We start from the raw sequence: 20,076 nt of genomic DNA, 5'->3' as shown, positions 1-20,076 counted from the left end.
CGAATCTGAGCGATTTTCTCCCTGAAATGCTTGGCAAAGTCATCACAGCGGGCCTTCAAGGGTGGAACCAGATCTTTCTTAGGGCCAGGATGGACCAGCCCTTGTACCACCCGAAAAAGCTCCGCCAGACGGCATTTTGAGGAGGCAATGGAAACGGAGAAGAATTTCTTTTTCGCCACCCTCACCGCCACAGCATAGGCCCGATAATGGGCTCTTAAGTATGTTCGGTCAGATTCATCCCGTGATCTCCTCCACCTACGCTCTAGCCTTCTCCTGGCCTGCTTCATCGCCCACAATTCAGATGTATACCAAGGGGAAGAGTGGGCTCTGCCTGGCAGGAGAGGACGCTTAGGAGCGATCGTGTCAACAGCCCTAGTCATCTCCCCATTCCATAGTTTGACTAGAGCCTCGACAGGAGCACCAGTCTTGTCAGCCAGAAACTCCCCCAGGGCCTTCAGGAATCCGTCTGGATCCATCCGGCTCTGGGGGCGGACCCACACAATTGGGTCCGCACCCTTACAGAGGGAGAGGCCGCTCTCAAGCACAGACCTCACGAGGAAGTGAACTGACCATGACAGGGGTGTCAGACATATAAATTACTCACACTCAGACCACCCTCTTCCTGCCCCGTCGAGAAAACCAGGTCCAGAGGGTGTCCACGTTCATGGGTCGGGCCTATGGCATGTTGAGACAGCCCCATGGCAGCCATGAATTCCTAAGCCGCCCCGGTCAGACCAGTCTCGGCATGGAGATTGAAGTCCCCCAGGACCAACATCCTGGGAGTCCTCAACACCAGGTCCGAGATGATCTCCGTCAGCTCAGGCAGGGAGTCTGTTGGGCAGAAGGGTGCATGGCACACCAACAGAATCCCCAGTCTGTCTTGGTCACCCAACACCAAGTAGAGGCACTGTAGCCCTGGCCTCGAGGGGACTGGAAGCCCCATGAGGGGGATGGAGGCTCAATAAACCAAAGGAACCCCCCTCCCCTTCCCTCCCCTCCAGGCGTGGACAGTGCTGAACTAGATACCCGGGCGGGCACATTTGAGAGAGGGCAACATCCCCGCCCCCATCCAGGTCTCCGTTATGCAAGCCAGGTTGGCCCCCTCATCCACAATCAGGTCATGGATGAGGAACGATTTGTTGTGGACCGACCTGGCATTAAGCAGCAGCACCGTCAGGCCCGGGGGGGGGGGGGGGTTGACAAGACTACCTGGAACCCTCTGGCTGGGGGTAGAACCAGAAGGAGGGACAGGTGTCAGCCATCTGTCCCTCCTTCTTCTACGCGGACACGTTAAACCCCCACCGCTGTTGAGACTAGCTTCTGAATTTGCAGATTATATACCCAATTTGTAGTACCAGCAAGAGTATCCCTCTTAAGCATTATGTGGAAGGATGGGTGGAGAACTCCTAAAGCATTTTGTAAGTTTTCCTTTGTTACTCTAGTGAATTTCGCACATACCCTTTCAACTTGTGTGCAGTGCACTCCCTTAGAGAAGAATTTACAAAACTGAGAGTATACTGTTGCCTGGTGTATGTTGTGAGTGACATTGTTTTATACATTTCTGATCACACACTTCTTAAAAACATAAGAAAAGCCATCATGGATCTGACCAGTGGTCCAGCCAGCCAGCCAGCACTCTGTTCACACAGTGGCAAACCAGCTGCCCACAGGATCCCTCCAGCAGGATGGGTGCAAGCTCAAGCTCCTCAGCAGCCGGTGTATGCAGGAATGCTGCCCCTGGTGATGGAGGTACCACCTAGCCAGCAAGGCTAGTAGCCATGGATATCCTTCAGTTTTCTTTGAATAGCTGATCTCTCTTTTCCCCTTGAAGCAACTTTATGATTTTCAGAGCCTCACAGAGCAAAATATCTCAACTAACATGTGACTTATACTAGCCACTTGGCAGGGTTACACAAATCAAATCCTTCTGGAAGTTTAAAAGTGTTCTTTGAACTGGTTAGAAATCCCACTCCCTCCAAGCATCTATATTCTGCCATATATGGTGTGTCTAATCATCAGGGTTACTTCTGGGACCTGGTATAGTGGTTAGAGTGTTGGGCTGGGGACCTGGAAGATCTGGATTCTAGTTTTCTTTTGACCTTGAAGCTCACTGGGTGACTTTGGGCCAGTAACTCTCAGCCTAACCTACTTCATGGAGTTGTTGTTGCAAGGATGAAACAGAACAATGTAAGTTGCTTTGGGTTCCTTACAATGGGGGGGGGGAAGTGGGGCAGAAATACAATGCAATAAATAAACAGAATAATCAATATTGTGTGCCTATCTCTGCTTGTTCCTTTATGGTATGCTAGTCATTAGTATGACTGCATCTTTTGAGTTTTGAACAAGAAGCATCAAAGCCTCCTTCTCCCTAAATTTCCCCGAATTGCAGGAAGTTTCCAATAACTACCTTCTGTCTTTTGTGGAAGTAGCTTAACCTTTTTATAATCACTGAGAAGGTACCGACAGAGGCTTAATTTGAAGCCAGAGGCTTAATTTGAAGCCATTTTTTTAATGACTCAGCTCAGCCTCGGGGTCTGTGCTATGAGAACAATAACAGGAGGAGTAAGAATAAAAGGAGTAAGAGAATAAAGAGGATAGTGTCTCTGAGTATGTTCAGAGTGTGTTTCCCTTACTACAACCAGCTTCTCCACAAGGGTTTAAGAAGCCTTTCTTCTAAAACAAAAGATGACCCCTCTAGATATGCTGAGCCTGTTTTGTTTGGAAAAAAACCCCCACAATCTCTGCATGTTGAATACGTAGAGTGCATGGCATGAAAGTCAGAAGGGGCTCCCTGTTTTTCATTCAAGCCCAGGATATTAATCATAGGCAGCGCAGAGCTGGACAAAAGCCCTGATTCTTGATTTCTAAGACTCCAGGAAATATACATGCAGAGTAAATAAAGGCACTCTACCTTGGAAGCACCCTCAAATTAGGCGAGGCAAGCTCAGGGACTGCACCGTTCAGTTGCTCCCAAGGCCTAGGAGCCTGCCTGAACTGGGCCCCCTGGATAATTTAAAGACTGAGAGCCTTCAGGCCAACTTTCGCCAAGTTCCTCTCCTTGTTTCTTTTGTTCCTGGTCTTGGGTTTAAAATATAGACACAATTTTGATAAGGCAGTTGAGGAGACAGCAAAAAATGAAGATGCTTTTCAACAATGAGGAAAGGGAACATGACATTAAAAAGACTTCCAGCTCTGCTCCAGTGTTGGGGACTGGAGCAACTCGCTCCCAAGTCCAACTCAAGTCATGTCAGCAACTCATGACTCAGGAGCAATGAGCAAGTGACTTGACTTGAGTTTTCTATATTTTTTATGACTATGTCACTCCAGGGCTTACCATGCAGCAAGATATTCGGGAAGGTGGTAGAAAGGAGGGAGTTTCAAGGGAGCAGGAGCAGGATAGAGATTTTGTTTAAATAAATCATGGTTGAAGTAAAGAACTTCAATGCATCACTGAGGTAAGTGCAGATGGGAACACCAGGGAGCGTGTTACAACTCTCCCATACACCCCCAGGACCTTCCTTTTTCTGTTAAAGTTGGCTCTTGAGAGTTGAGAAGAGACGTGAAAACTCCTTGCAACAACTTGAGGCTTGTCTTGGACCTGAAAGTCAAGACTTGGAGCTTGACTCAAGTCTTGGAATAAAGGACTTGAACACAACACAGCTGTGCTCTGCTCTGCTCTAAAATAACCTAAAGCCCTACGGGGCGGAAGAGCTCACATGCACTGTGAACACATGAGCAAAAGGGGAGGTCAGTTTGACTAGTCCCATGGTCTGCTCTGAGCAGGTACAACCCTTTGCAATGCAAATGATATAAAACTAATGAATGGTTCCATTTTTGTATGTGGGGTGTTTATTAAATTATGACATAGTATTGGAGGGGGGTACTAGCCTTTGTGAACAACCCAGAGAGCTTTAGCTACTGGGTGGTATAGAGATGCAATAAGTGCGTGAAAATGACAAGAAATCTCTGTGTGGGGGGTGTCTTCCCCCAAACAGTTGCACATGCGAAGGTGTATGTATGATCTGGAACCTTTCACAGCTGGGGCTTCAGGTTGTGTGGAAGCACCCTGGCTGCACACGTTTGCACTGTATAGCAACATGCAAGCACGGATGCCGGGGGCAGAGTTGTCTAGCACATGTGCTGTCAAGCACTGTGTTTCTTGTGGTTGCATTCAGCTATTGATAGAACATTGTATCCCTCTTCTGAACAGGGTTTAGGTCATTTTGGAAATGAAGCATTTCAAATAGGTCACGACTGAGTGAAACATCAGTCTCTCTGGCTGGGAGAAGCAGCTGCTAAGATAAGAATGTTTAGATTTGAATTAAGATATGACTCAGGAACAAAATCATTATAATCCCAAATAAAGACCACAGCTTAATATTGCAGGAAGGGTAAATGCTGTCAGTGTCCTCTTCAGGCAATCATTAGAAATGCTAAGTGGCTAGTTTCAAACATCGTAACAAGCAACCCTGCGTGGTTTTTACACAGCATGTTTTTCTTGTCTAGATGAGCCTGATGACAATCATGGTTTCTATGCTAGCACATTTCCACTCTCCCAGCACAGTTCTCCCTCTGTAGCCACATACTCTCACTGTGCCTGAAATTCAATCCCATGGTGGATGGCTGGAACAGCTCCTGCAGCCGCCACTCTTTTTCCTGGGGATTCTGTGGTAGTACATGCCAGGATGATGGAAACCATGGTACTGCGCTCAGTTGACCAGAGAAGCCATGGTGGAACATGGAAGCCATAGGACAGAGCACTGTTTCTTATCATGGTTTCTAAAAACCAAATGTACCTCATGGAAATACTGTGATTGGGATCAGACAACGCTGCAGACCATCTGCACAAGAAACCACCATGACTTGTCAAGTTGTACAAACCGGACCACTGTCTTGAAGGTTGGGTCAAATATTTACTTAGGCCAACAAAGTGGTGAAGTGCCTCTGAGAAGCTCATACACAGGCCATGATGGAGATGGTCATCCTCTGCTGCTTGTCTCCAACTTCTAGCAATCAGAGAACAAGGAAGTTCCATTAGCCATTCAGAATATGGCTAATAGTGACTAAAACAGCTTCTGAGACAGTCAAGAGAAGCCAGGGTAACTTTACAACCTTTGCATGAGAGCAACAAAAATCAGCTGTATCCATGCTCATAACACTGGAAGTTCTCCAGCTATCATGATAATTATGTCACAAAGGTTACTTGAGTTTCCATGCAGACCACTAGTCAGCACAACATCAACTCTATTCCAGCATTGTGGCTGTACAACAAGGTATAATCCCAATATATGAAGAAAGGAAAGAGAAAAGAAGGAATTGTAACCTCCATGCATTTCCAGCATTCTTGCACCATTGAAAAATTGATATGAAACTATTCTCTGTTTTTATTCCATATACCTCCCAGTTATACCATTTAGTGATTTTACTTAGTACCACTTGTAGGTTAAGATTTCACATACATTTTCCCCAGACAGTATGCAGAAGTTTGTTTCTGTCCCAAGAACTGGTGTTAAAGATTCAAAGTGATAATGTTATATCTCTGTCTTGCAATGCAACATCCCTAATGAAATGCAGCCAAGATACATTAAGAATGAACAAGAGATAAGAGAGGAATTTCAGCTATAACTCTTTCTGAAGGATTGTATGTAAGAACGCCTGGAAAAGAAACTTACATTTATGGTTCAGCAAAGAAATAAGATCTCTTCCAAATTGCTGAAGGTACAAAACCTTGTATTAAATCCATTAATGTTTACATATGGGAGACATATGACCATCCCGATTTGTCAGCAGTAAGGTGTATAAAGAATGTAGTTGTTTCACGTCCTTATGCTTGAAATACAAAACCTACAGAGGAAGCCACAACTTCAAAAAAAACACACACACAGAGTCATTTTTGCAGGGAGCCTGGAGAGCATCTAAGTGGACTTCATCCCTGCAGATGCTTAAACATAGCTCTGTGACTGTCAGGTTGAACACTGGTGTGTGTGTTTAATTAGCTGAGAAATGTAGCCATTGGCTTGTTTGGATAGGTTCAGTGCCCATGCCGATCAGGGATTATATTGGCCAGAAAGCATTTAGTACGTGTGCAAGAACCATGCCAGCACGGCACCGTGACCTGCAGCACCCTGCTGCCGTGCTGGCAACACTGTGCTGAAAATTGTGCTATGGATCAGAATCAGAGCAGCATGGCAAAGAAGGTCCTGAAATTATTCGGCACCATAGAGACAGCAGAACATCACCATCTATAGCCTCTCCCTGGAAAATGGCAGCTGTTTGGAAGTTGCAAGAAAGTTATCTGCTAAGGCTGCTTACTTGGCTGGTTACTCTGAACCTTCATAGCTCTATAGATCATAGAACACTGAGCCCACCGCAAAATTCTTCTAATTAATAATAATATCCTGTGATTATATTAGATGAAATATTTATAGATCTCCATTTCAAGATTTCTCCTAGCTCAGTCAAGTAATGCCTCTAATTTTTGATACCTACCATTTTAAAGTGGAAATTATGTTACAATAACCAATAACTTCCTAATACAAAATTGGCACAGCTCTTTTCATATAAAAGCATAAGAACAATAGAAATGCACAGCTTCATTAGCTAGGTTTCTATTGTCAGAAGCTATGCCATCTGCAGGAACAAAAAAATACCCCATTGTACTAAATTTCTGGGATTCAAGGTTATTAGAGGCTCGTAAGAAAAGTAAAAATAGGAAAATTTTGAACAACAAATAGTATACCCTATTAAAAGAACATTGTTAGCTGCTTTGAATCAGAAAATATTTTGGTGGTATGGGAAGCAAAGATTAGAGGGTTCTTCCTAAAAGTGAAATGGGACACTTCTTCTTTTTCTATTACACACTGAGGGCGTTTTCAAGGTAAGAAGATTCAGAAGTGGATCACCACATCCTCCTCCTGTGCAGTACCAACCAGAGTTAGCCTGAGAGTCATTGGCATTGTCTGCATAGATCAGATACCCTAAGCATGGAGTTTGAGAGGAAGAACCATTTATTGCTACTGTTAAAAGATTCAGAGTCAGAAACACTTGATGGCCCATCATCCAGTGGTCGGCCCCTTCCGATTTTTAGTGCATGATTTATGAAGGTTGTTCCAACAGAAATATTAACAAATATAGGAACTCCTTTCTAAGCATTGTGCACAATGGACATGGAAGTGTGTGCATCTGACCCTAAGTTACATGTGAACGTCTGCAAGGTGTCCCTCCACATACAGCTGCATGGAGGAAATGCCCTTTCCATGTAACAGAGGACTCTTCCGAGGCCAGCAGACTAACTAAAAGTGATATTTAGGTTTAACAGAGTAACTTTACTTCTTTTATTTGCACACATTTGCTGAGTGTGTATTGTTGATTGTTTTGATAGTAGAGAGGTTACGAGAACCAGAGGTCCAGCCTGGATTAACAGAAAGAGGCTGGGGACCACCTCTCTGAACTACTGTATCCAAATGGTAGTTTCATGGACAGCTGTACTATTTGGACCAAGCTGTTTATTTAGCTGTCCAAAATTAGCTATTTCAGTTGTAACATGTTGTGTCAGAACGCTGGGTTTTTTCTTTGCTTTGCAGCAGGGACTTGGCACCATCTGACTGAGCTAAGCAAAACTATGTAAAGGGAGGGGAAGATAAATCCCTTATTTCTTAAGGCACCCAGGACAGTTGTCTTTTCTTCTTTCCCAATGGCTCTTCTACCTGCCACTGCTTCTACTCCCTTCCTCTAGAGGTCGCTAGTCCAGGGGCCAACATTGACCTACCACACAGGAGATCTAGCTAAAGGTGAAAGAGCAAACATAAGACTGAAACTACCCTTTCCTGTAGTCATTATAAAACAGAAAGGGTCCTTTCCCAGTCATCTTTCATCATAGGCTACTACACACCCACTCTAGTAGTGATGGCCTCTTCCTTTCTGCTGGATATGACCCCCTGCGTGCGGCAAACAGGATCGCCGTATTTACACCTCAAACATTCTCAGTAAGGACTTTGTGGTTGCAAACATAACCGCAGCTTCTGCTCGTAATAAAGAAATCAGACAATCCATTCAGAGAGAAAATAGCAGCCAACATAAGGCAGAATTTTTAACCTTGTGCTTTCCCATCCTCATACTCAAACTCATGGTTACCCCATGAAATACTGATTGGCAGTAAGTTCAGGTTGGAAAAAAGTTAAGAAGCTCTTATTAGATTCTCAACAATCAACTGATGGAATTCGGTACAACAGGATGTTGTGATGGTCATTAACTAAGAAGTTGCTTCTTCCGCTGTTCTTTTTCACCTCTTCCTCACCTTCTTCAGGACTAGATAAATTCATAGAGGACTGATGCATAATGGCTGTTACCTATGCTCTAACAACTATTAATTATCCAGAGGCAGCATAATATGCTGGATGAAAGAAACATGGAAGGAATGTGGCTTCTAACTCTCCCAGTGCCATCTGGCTGACTACAGTTAGAAAGAGAAAGCACTAATATAGAGTCACTTGGTCAAAGTTGTCTCTGGCTTATGGCAGCCATATGAATGAGTGCTCTCCAGAATGTCCTGACCGTAACAACCATGCTCCACTCTGGTAAATTCAAGGCTGTGGCTTCCTTTATGGAGGCAATCCCTCTCATGTCTGGTTTTCCTTTTCTTCTTCTGCCTTCCACTTGCCCCAGCATGACTGTCTTCACCAATGAGTCCTGCTTTTCAGTGATGTGCCAGAAATAGGATAGATTCATATTCTTATGATAGTTTCATCATTTCTCCTTCAAAGGGGTGGGAACACATACATATTCAAGGTCAGATATGAGAAACAACAGAACCCAGAAGTTCCACATTTTCTGGCATGATTGGATCTAGGACCCACTTCTTCATCTCTCCGTGGGGCTAAGGTATTCCCAAAGCATAATGTTTTGAATGCATCGTTTTTCTTCCTGGCAGCTTCCTTCACTGTCCAGCTTTCACACCCACTCATAGTGATTGCAAATATAATGGTGTGGATGCTCTTGGCCTTGACAAAAATATCAAGGCAGCCCTTATGTTCTTCAGTTAGGAAGGAAAAACAAGTGAAGGTATAAATTGACTTGACTTGATGCCACTTGCACAAAACAAGGGGTTTATTCACACGTCAAGAGTTTTCTATCTGGATACTTTCTTCAGGGCTGGCTCTACCATTAGGCAGAAAGAGAAGTTGGCCTCAGGAAGCAGAAGCTGGAGAACAAAGAATGGGTAGCAAAAGCTGTCAGAAAAGAGTGATACCTCTGCTTCCCGTAAACTGGTATACTGCCTTCAGGTATGTAGAGGTTTTTTCGTTCTTTTTTCTGTGCATGCAATGTGTGTTTGTGGCAGGGGCAGAGGGTGTACCATCTTTGCCTCAGGCAGCAAAGTGTCTTGGGCTGGTCCTGACATTTTTATAGCTGTCTAAAATACCTTTTCACTTGATCTGAAGGCTAAAACAAGTTGTTTTCCCTGGAACAACATTGGATGGAAACAGGTAAGAACTGCAAACAAACCTGGGACAGTAGAGAATTCTTCTCTTGTTCCAGCCTATAATAATACTAACTACAGATTATTGCAAGGAAATGGGCCCAGACTGAGTGTGCATCTCAAATTGAGAACAGTGCTATACTTTATGCAGCCATTTTATTTGTCATGGCAAGCTGACATTCTCCCTTGAAAAATATAAAATGAGACTAGATGTGCATACTAAGCTGCCCAACATAGGGGTTATGGGTACCTCTTGTTCAAATTGCATATGGAAAACACCAGTAGAAAACACTAGTGCACCACTGCTAAGGGAATTCTAAAGCATGGAGCTGCTTACAGACAACCATATAAAAGCTAGCCAAACAGCTTCCAGCAAATAGTCCATTAAAGTATAAAAAAGTATCTTTTAGTCATATAAAGGCCAGAGACTACTGAAAAACTGTGCGCCAACTGATCTTTCCTAAGCATTTTTTCAAGACATATAATCTAATCCAACTGAAAAGACTACTTAAAAGCCTTATTTGGTTTTGGTGTGGGAATACATACACACTCAAGGTCAAATATTAGAAGGGACAGAACAAGAAGTCAGAAGTTCCACAATTTCAGTTGTGTTCAGATTCTTCTGAACACCATGACTTTAATATGGATTTTTCCATGCCAAAATTTGTGCTAAAGGTCAGAGAAGGCTATGGGACTGTATTTAATATCTACTTCTTGTCTACTGAGAAAACGCATTCTCTCAAAGCTTATTAAAACTAGGAATCTACCATGTTTGTCCTGGGTTGTAGTCTTTCTTGGGAAATTTTACTTACCTTGCCTATTAAAAATATGACCTAAACAGAGTAAATATATTGAAAATAACATATTTTCAGAGTCATCTAGAGAATCAAATACATTTATATTTGATATCACCTCATTTTTGCTCCAGGAGTTCTTTAAATCTGATGGCACACTTGCCAATTCCCCAAGGGCCAGTGACTAATGGCAACTCTTTCCTACTTAAACTGCACGTGCGGGTTTTTTTGGGGAGAGGGAGGTCAAAACTTACTGTGTGAAGTTGCATTGTTTACATATCTCCTTTTCATGTACCAGCCTCAATCTTTACTAACTTGCTGGCTTTCTGAATGAACTCAGCAACACATTATACTCTCCAAATTACACAGCTGGAAATCTGGGCACTTGTATATATTTCAACTTGTCATGTATCTTTATTCTTACAGCATTGCCGCTTCCCACCCACAATACAAATAACTTTTTTCAGTTTATGTGCTGTAATCCATTTAGGCTGCATTATCTAGCCATTTAGGATCCATTATCCATGGATGTTCGTTCTCAGTAGACACGAACAGGATTGTGCTGTAACGTAGCAATCACTTTCTGTTGCACAGCCTTCTGAAGTAAGTTAGGGCATGCATGGTCCAATGCAAGTTAAAAGGAAAAGGAAAAAATCCTACAGTCCCTGAATTCCCCATCCAGTCATGCTGGGAGTTGTCCAACTTTTATTCCGTCTAAAATGCATAGTATCGCTCTCTTGGTACAATTGTTAGAGATCAGGTAAAATTCATTTAGTTTTCATATACTACAGTAGTGCAAAAAACATCAAAATGCATTATATTGGGTAAGTTGCTTGGGAAAATGAATATAGCAAAGAAAATTACATACAAAGGGCATGTGTGTTACATATGCACAAAAGCATCCAAATTTTCCTCTGAGTATTATTTTAAAAGTTCTCATTGAGGGACTAACCAAAATTGCTTTTGGAAAAATGAGAAACTGAGAAAAACAACTTCCTGTTAAAATGGTTCTTCTCACAAGACATAAGTTTGCACTTATGAAAGAACACAGGTAACACAAGTACATTCAGCAATAGAAGCAGTGCTCTTGCATTCGTTCTGAAAATCAAGAAAGAATGAACTTTGCTAAAGAGCCAGGTTTTTTAAAAATGTTATATAAGGGAAGAAGTGATCAACTTTTGGTATTCCAGGAGTTTGGCCTACAACTCCCATCATTCCAAATACTTACTATGTGGGCTTATAAGAGCTGTAGGCCAAAAAAATCTGGAGGGCCATATGTTGTCTACCCGCTGGTACGAGGTGGGGCCAGGTGTCCTACATCAGAAGATGTGCATCAGATTGCCATATACATGCAACTCTGGCATTCAATGGAAGGTCAAGGTCAAGAAAATACGTGTGTTCCCAACTCAGTGACTGAATTTCTAGAGACAGAGTGGGGTGGTAGGTAGAATCTCAATGATCCTTCTCTCTTTGATGTCCAGGCAATGAGTAATGGTGTTTATGTCTGGGCACAAGCAGGGGAAGGTTTGGTGGAACTCCAATGTTTGCAGAAGAAGTAAGAATATAGGGGAAAAACCTCAAAGGGGTGAACATCAACAGCCCAGCAAGGGCTGAGAATGTTCAGTGGCCATGGGATACAAGCCAACTGTTGTAGGGTGGAGGGCAATCTGGTGGGGAGTTGGAATGGATAGGCTGGAATTCTCAGCCACAGCAACCAACATCATAATTATTACATCCAGCATCATAATCTTTGTCATATTATTATATTATTAATTTCATTTCTATACCACCCAATAGCCGAAGCTCTTAGGGCAGCTTACAACAGTAAATATTCTGTTGCAATACCACTTTTGTGTGATCCTGCAGTGACTCTGTAGTGATTCTTTTAAAGATGAATATCAAACAAGGGAAAGATAAGGATAGCAATTAATCGAGAAGTACTAAAAACTTGGGTCTGTTCTTGGAAAACGAGATGGTTGAAATAGATGCTATTTGCTCTGGTTCTTGTCAAATTGCTTCCAAATAATTACAGATGTAAAACTGAGGCTGCAGTTCTATGCACACTTACCAGGTAGTATGTCCTGTTGAACTCAATAGACTTGCCTTTATGTAAGCTGTGGTGTCAAAATCAATCTGCTGTCACATTCTGAATTCTGCAGTCAGAGTGCATCTCTAGGCATGGATGCACACACTATAGAGAAAAATCACTGAACGAGAATCCACTTTCTCTTAGTGCCTCTCCCCTGCCCCCAGACCCCAATTTCACTCAACATGAATCTGCAAGATTCCTCATTTTCTAGAACTGGCCTACATCACAGTCAAACATTTGGGAAAGCCAGGATTTTTTTTCACCTTCCAGCAAACAGCACAACACACAAGGGAGTTGGGAATCTAACTGAACCCAGAATCTTATCTCTAAATAATGTCTTAGAATAAGATCTATCTAGTGACAAATATGATTTCCAGAGGTTACCCAGAACTGCTGACTCACCTATAAAAGCTTCCAACTTCTAAGATAAAATTCCTGATATTATCTTACCCGCAGCCTTGACTCTTTTGTTTACACACATTGATATTTTAGAAGGCAGAAATCACGGGGAGGTTCCAGAGAGTATCATGTGTTCCCCTTGTCTCTCAAGTTCTGACTGTGAGAATTGCTTCACACAGCTAACCCTGTCAGTTTTGGCAGAAAACATTCTGCTTCCCCGGAGTGTCTATTGTGATAAGCAAAGCCTCCAGACAGAGGCAGGAGGTTACAACGGAAATGTTGGAGGAGGACACCTTCTCCCCAAAGGATGGAAACGTGCAATAATTGTTGGTGGAAACAATATACCCTCTGCTGTTTGATGGTTTCTTGGTGATGAAATGCTGGCTTCTTTTTCTTTATTCAGAATTCATTGGCACCTAGGGATGTCATTGAAAGCTTCAGAAGAGATAAACTCCCCAAATTAAATGGCAGAATTGTAAACAATAACTGTCATTTACATGATTAGGAAAGTTATTAAATAGGATTGTGCTTATGTGAGCTTCTGTCCAAGCACAAGGTATAGGAGGGGGGCTCTGTAAATGTCATCCCAGGTCCAGACAAGGCCACATTGGACCCTGGGCTAGCTTTCCATATTGGGCACCTATCCTGCCCACAGTACTCAACTCATGGATGTGAATTATGCACACACACACAATAACCACATGGTAATACACTACATATTTTAGTGGAAACCATTCTCTACCCTTTCCTGGAAGCAAAGGGCTACTATATCTTCCATGGTGGAGTATTTAAATACAAACAATCTAACTGAACAAGGTTCCCGTTTTGCAAGAAACAGCACAGATAGAGAAAACACACAGAAGCACAATTTCCCCCTCTCATTCATGCACTCAGGACAAAAACAGGGTTGACAGGACACAACAATCTAGCTTAGTCCTTCCCATGGTTCCTTGCCATCTTGGAGGGACAGAAATTGATTAACCCCTTTGTGTGGGCAACAAGCCAGCCCAACAGCCAATGGTTTATTCTAGAAGTTGTTCAACCCACAATGAGTTGTATGTCATCTGAACACGGTCGACTGACCTCATCGTGGGTAGGAGCAACTGACTAACCAACTCCATATTTTGCAAGAGTGGCAAAATATGCTTGTATATACTCCAATATACTCCAAAGCAAGCATCAGTGCTGGCTTCTTCCCTTCCTCACCATGATCCCCTTTCTTCCTTAAATTTCCTTGTTTTGACTCATCCAAGCAGTCCTTTCAAAGAGGCTCAGTTGCACATTGGAGCAGCTGCCTGTGGTTGCCCAGTCTATCTTTCTTTTAAAAAAGCACAAAATGTTTGTTTATGTTTTTTTTCCTGGGTGCAGCTGGACATCTGGGAACAACTGAAGGTGCACAACTGCAGGGGTTCAACATCTCAGACGAGGCCATGTTCAGGAGGATGACTCCTTCCAAAGGGCGGCAGGTAACAATTCTGGACTTTGTTTAGAAAAAACTGCAAATATGTCCCCTGTTGTTTTTCTTGACTGCTGTGAGAAGGCAAGCTCTCAAAGACAACCAATGACCTAAAGGATCTTTAGCTACAAAAAGGAGAACTGAGGGGATTAAAAACCCTTTTACAGCAAGATAGCAAATCCCCCCTACCCTTGTTAATTCCCACTAAGGTGCAAAATTTACACTCTGACTAATCAGTCTATGTTCCAAGACTCTCAGAGCAAATGCACACTCGCACCCACCCACCCACAAACTTTTTCCAAAGGGAACTTTTTCCAAAGCTAGCAGTCAAAACTTTGGGTTTGAGTGAGAACCGGGGTAGATGAACTTGGACATATACAGTCACATGTCACAGTCTGAAATCACCATTTCCTTCCCAACTTTTTAAAAGGGACGCCTCCCTTTTAAAGGGCTTCCCACCAGCAATATGGAATCATAGGTACTGACTTCCTTGTAACACAAGGTCAGACATACACCCCCTCAAGCTGCAATATGGGTATAACAGCAAACTATATTTACAAGTGCAGGTGGGTTTTTAAAATAACTTCGAATGGAACACACACACATACACAGAGAGAGTTTTCATAATATGACCTGACCTAGAAAGCATACGAACTCTTGCTATTGTTGCTATCCTACCCATTAGGGCTAGATATGCTACTGCCCAATTACAGCTACTCTGAAATTTCGGATTTCCCAGTTGATTTCCAAGGTTTGTAATCAGTATTCTGAGAGGCCAGGCTGGAAAGGGAGAAGACTCAAAATGAGATAAGAAGCCCCCTTCTGCAGACAAGTCTTCATGCAGTGCTCATCTCTGTGGCACTTGTTGATCCTGGCTGCAACTTCACTCATTAGCTAAACATGCTGAAATGCTTGTGCCTCACAAAATGATTGCGCTACATGATTGTCCATTTCGCACAAAATGACTGAAATATTCCTGAACATTTTACTTCGTATCTCAGGTTCTGCAAGGGTCAGAGCTTTGCTTGGTGTTATGATATGAAAGCTGTGAATTTGGGCTAACTAGTGGGCCACCTGAGATGTTGGGCCAGGGGCTACAGCCCCCTTAGCTATGTTATTAAGCTGGCCATGCGCCACTCCACCTCCTTTTAAACTAAAAACTAAGCATGCAGCTATCCAAACCAGAAAGCCAAGAAGTACATGCTAAGCTAGGAAATGTCAGTATTCTAAAGGTGGACTGTATATTTAGGTAATGGGGGAGAATTTCATCTCATGCCACTCCACTGTAACACAGCAACTAGCGAAACACCAATAGCCAAACTTTCTCTAAAACAAAGCTGTTTGAGAGAGGCAATTTTAGCAAAATGTCAACTTTGTAATTTCTTATGTGATCACCTACATTACATGCATTCTTTCTGCCTGAATATGAAAGGGCAAAATGAAAAGGCAGGTACTGAGCCTTTGCTGTCCCTGACCAATTACATTAATTGGTCATTACATTACATTAAGAAAATGCTACCTAAATAAAGAATGAAAATTAGAGAAATCCATTTTCTCCTGCTTTTTATTTTGCTACTTCAGCTTATAGCATGTATTCCCTATAAATGCCCAAAGTTTATGCAGATGTCACCACATAACACCCCCCCACTCCAGAACCTAAAATTCTGAATCAGTTGTCATCATTCAAGCTCCCACAATAATAACATTTTTAAGTTAAATCCCCAGAGGATGACATATTAAAACATAGAGTGCTCAGAATGGTTCAGTGGATGCTGTGAGTGTCTGGACTGCGGGAGCAGGTAAGTGACATAAGTGGATGTAGGATATCTGATCATTCCTTCTTTAAAACATGCTTGTTGGTGAGTTTTCCTCTTTCTCTCTCTCTCCATCTTGTCACATAAGACATGCAACTGGATGGTCGCAGTGCGCTGCTCATTTCTTAGGCAGTCCATACAACAGGCACCTGCCTTACAAAAGCTTGCTCAATGAGGTTCTGTGCTTGGAATGGAAATTTAATTGGATTTCTTTATAACTTGCAACAATCCCATGGAAAATTATATAAGAATACTGTGATTCAATCTTGGTATGCACTTGAATTGCAGGTTTTTTAAAGGAATATAAAACATGACTATCTTTGAAAACAGGGAGGGAGGAAGTCTGAAATGAAAACAGCCATTTCTAACCACGTGGCCCAACATCATTTGTAACCACACAATGTACATATGTCATTGTCCCAACTCACTGTAACATAAATGCACAAATTATAAGCCATTCACAGTGAATTCCAAAGCCTTTCAAGGCCTCTGGGCCTGACATTGTGAGGAAATAATGCTGTCTTTCATGCTATCCTCATGTTCTGAACCAAAGTGTATGCTTCATGCATTAAAGAAAAAAAATTGCTTCATCTCATTATCAGATCTGCCATTCTGTAAATGGCAAGTCTGAGCAGAGGCATTCTTGTGTACTAGTTTGTACCTTTGTTATGTCACACAGTTTCACAATGGAGAACCAGCAAATAAATCAAAGATTATCTGTGTGTGTGTGTGTGTGTTCACTCTTAGGGTAAAGAGGTGTTTGTTCTTTTCAGAGTCACGTAGAAGAGAAATTTCAGCAGGTGCAGATTTACAAGACCTGGAATGATGAGCTGCATCTGCAAGTACTTCCTTTTCACTTATCTAAATAAAATGTGTCATTATATGCAGGCCCCAATCTTTTGTCAAAGAGTGCAGGGCTCTAAACATGCAGTTTGTGTATTGTTCTTAGGCAGAATCATGTTGCTTTACCAGATATTATCTGTGCCATTTATTTATTAGATTTATATCCTACTTTTTTCCTTACCAGACTTCAAGGTGGCTTACATCATTCTCCACCCCCTGCTCTACATCCTATCCTCAAAACAACAACCCTGTGAGTCTGCAATTGGCCCATGGGTGGCTCCATGCCTGAACAGGGATCACAACCCAGATCTCCTGAATCCTAGTCCCGAGTTCTTATCCACTACACCACACTGGCTCTTGAAATGCTTTACATGCATGGGGGTGGGGCATAGTTGTCATGTCCCTGTCACTTCCTACCATTCACTGGAGGAAGACAGTCAGAGGCTGGGAGCCAGTAACACTTGTTATTCTCTACATCTTGTCTACATCTATATATGATGTAGATCCAGATTGCATAAGGTTCTACATTAAGCAGGCAGCAAAATGTACAAAGCCAACTCCTCTCTTCACACATGATAAGAATGAGTAAGACTTTTGTTTGTTTGTACCTACATTTGCTAAACTCTTCCTAGGTGAGATAGAAAGGACTTCAGATTCACACTATTTGAATGTGGGACAAACCAAAACTGAAAGGCCCAGGCCCTTGAATCCTTATGTGTTTGAATGTCTCTGTATTCAACCTTCATCTTTAACAGGCAGGTGCAAAACTGTCCTCTCCACACCGGGAGAGAAAGTGTACTATTGAACTGGGTTGATGCTGCAGATGGGTGGAAATTTCTCTGCCTACTTTTCTTCTTTTATAAGAAGTTACCAAGATCCAGAAATGTCTTCATATGCAGGGTGGAAAGATGTTTTTAAAAAATCAAATACAAGTGAATCTGGCAGATTCACCCATTCCCACTCAATCCTTTTTCTTCCATTGCATGGAATGCTGTAATGAAGTTGCAGAGAGAGTTGGGGGAAACTTATGTGGCCGAACCTTCCTGCAATTTGAATTCTGCTTGCAACTTGCAAGAGATGAAACAATGCTCTGATTTGTTGGGTGTTGAGCACAATCCTGTAGTCAGGATGGGACAAATAGGTGTACCACCCTCCCCCCGCCCTCAGGAATACTTTGTAAGAAATGGTCCTTTTAATTTATGACATGACAGACAACGATGGGGTCCATTGAAAGAATGACCACTTATTTTAAGAACAGGAACAATTTAAGGTTCTGTGCACTCAAAACTGTCCAGCAGTGAGGGTGGTTTTTCATGATCAAATCACTCTATACTGTAATTACTTAAGTGATCCTGAAAAAACAGCTTGTATACTACATGACCCCTGACAAGTTAAGTATGAGAATGTTATATTATGCGGTGGAGGTAGACACCACCCCTTGGATTTCCCTTTGCTCTGCTTTTCAGTTTCATTTTCAATTGTGTTCTCTACCCAGCCAGCAGTAAAATAATTTGTTTGCTCTCCTGCAGTAAATAGCAAGAGTCTCTTTATTCTTCAGTTATCATGATGAGTAGCACAGAACAGTATTGCTAATGGGTGAACTAAAGAGATAACTTAAAGTCATCTGACAAAATGGCTATCCTAAATTACCCTTTACTCCTTTAAAACACTCACTATGCTCAGAACAGCAGCAGCTATTTTTTTCCTTTTCCTCCAGTACTTGATGATGAAAGATAAAAACAGACCTTGAGGACTAGAAACACTGCTGAGCATACTACAATGACCTGGCCAGCTGGCCGGCCACCTAGGCTGTAACTCTGATTTTCCCAGTATGTGCCACACAGCACGAGGCCTCTTCCAGGTTTCTTTGAAGAAAAATCAACTCGGTAACCCAATAAAATAAAATAAAACTCCAATGTCTATCCACAATTAGTTTCTAAGTCCTTTATATAGCAATGCCTTATAAAGGTTCTCCCTTGATTTTGTACAAGAAAGGAAAATCTAAAGATCAGGGAAAACTTCTTAGACTATTTCAATTGGCTAAGTGTTCTTGTGTCCCCTTGTTTACAGTATCCTCAGCATCCTTTTTTTCTTCTGAAACAAAAAATAGGCCATTCAGTTTCTGCTATTCAAATATAATTGTTCTGCTAATTTGACTTTGCCTAGTCCATGGTGTTGGTTAGCCCACAGTCTGCGCGGAAGGCAGCAATGAGGGGAAGGTCTCTGCCTTTTCCTTTGCCAGGCCAGGCCCTCACATCCTCTCCACCACCAAGTGGCGGTGGAGAGACTGGCTGGAGCACCGAACTTCCCTCCTCAATGCCCCATGCTGAAATGTGGCTGGAAAGGCTGGCTAAAGAGCTGGTTAGGCAACAGGTACGATCCAGTTCATATAAAAGGAAAATGCCTGCTCCTTTAACTGGGTTTCCATTTTGCTATGAAACACATGGAGCAGCCTGTCTCACTGGCATATATACTGAAAGGATGATGGTCCAAAGTGTGACCCAAGCACTTTCCAAGCCTGTCCCCTCCCTCATGCACGCAACAGATTTTCAGATCACCAGTCCCTCCCCTGCGCTGTCAATCTGCATTGCCACACTCTGGATTTTTTCTTTTATTAATATTGTGATTAAAATTAACCAGGCATGATTAAAAGCCTCGGTAACTGGGCAGCACTCACTCACATCAGACATTTACAAGGGATACTGGCTCTATAAATATTGGTTTCTAGATCCAAGCTTATATACATTTTTTATTTTCAATTATACAAAAGTACTTATAACTGACATGTGCTTCCTTGTAAACTGTTCTGAGACATCAGTGGTAGACAGGGTAGAAGTTTTAAAGAACGAACGAATGAACGAACGAACGAACGAACGAATGAATGTGGGGTGTTTGATAACAAAGCTTCTTCAGGTCAAAGATTCTGCAGTTCAAACAGATCCCTTGTCTACCAGCAAACAAACCTTTTGTTCTTTTCTTTTTTCAGCACTGAACATCTTTCACATAGATTTATCCACTGGTAGAGCATGATGATGATGAACATAAGGACATTAAGAAAAGCCATGCTGGAGCAGACCAAAAGTCCATCCAGTCCAGCACGCGGTACACAGAGTGGCAAACCAGCTGCCCACAGCATCGTGCAAAGCAGGAGGGGTTCCAAGACCTCTGCCTGCCCAAGTTCCCCAGCAACTGGTATATGCAGGCAT

Source organism: Varanus komodoensis, unplaced genomic scaffold, assembly GCF_004798865.1.
Source record: "Varanus komodoensis strain SLA01 unplaced genomic scaffold, ASM479886v1 scaffold19, whole genome shotgun sequence".
NCBI lineage: Eukaryota > Metazoa > Chordata > Lepidosauria > Squamata > Varanidae > Varanus > Varanus komodoensis.
This window is presented reverse-complemented; position numbering follows the sequence as displayed.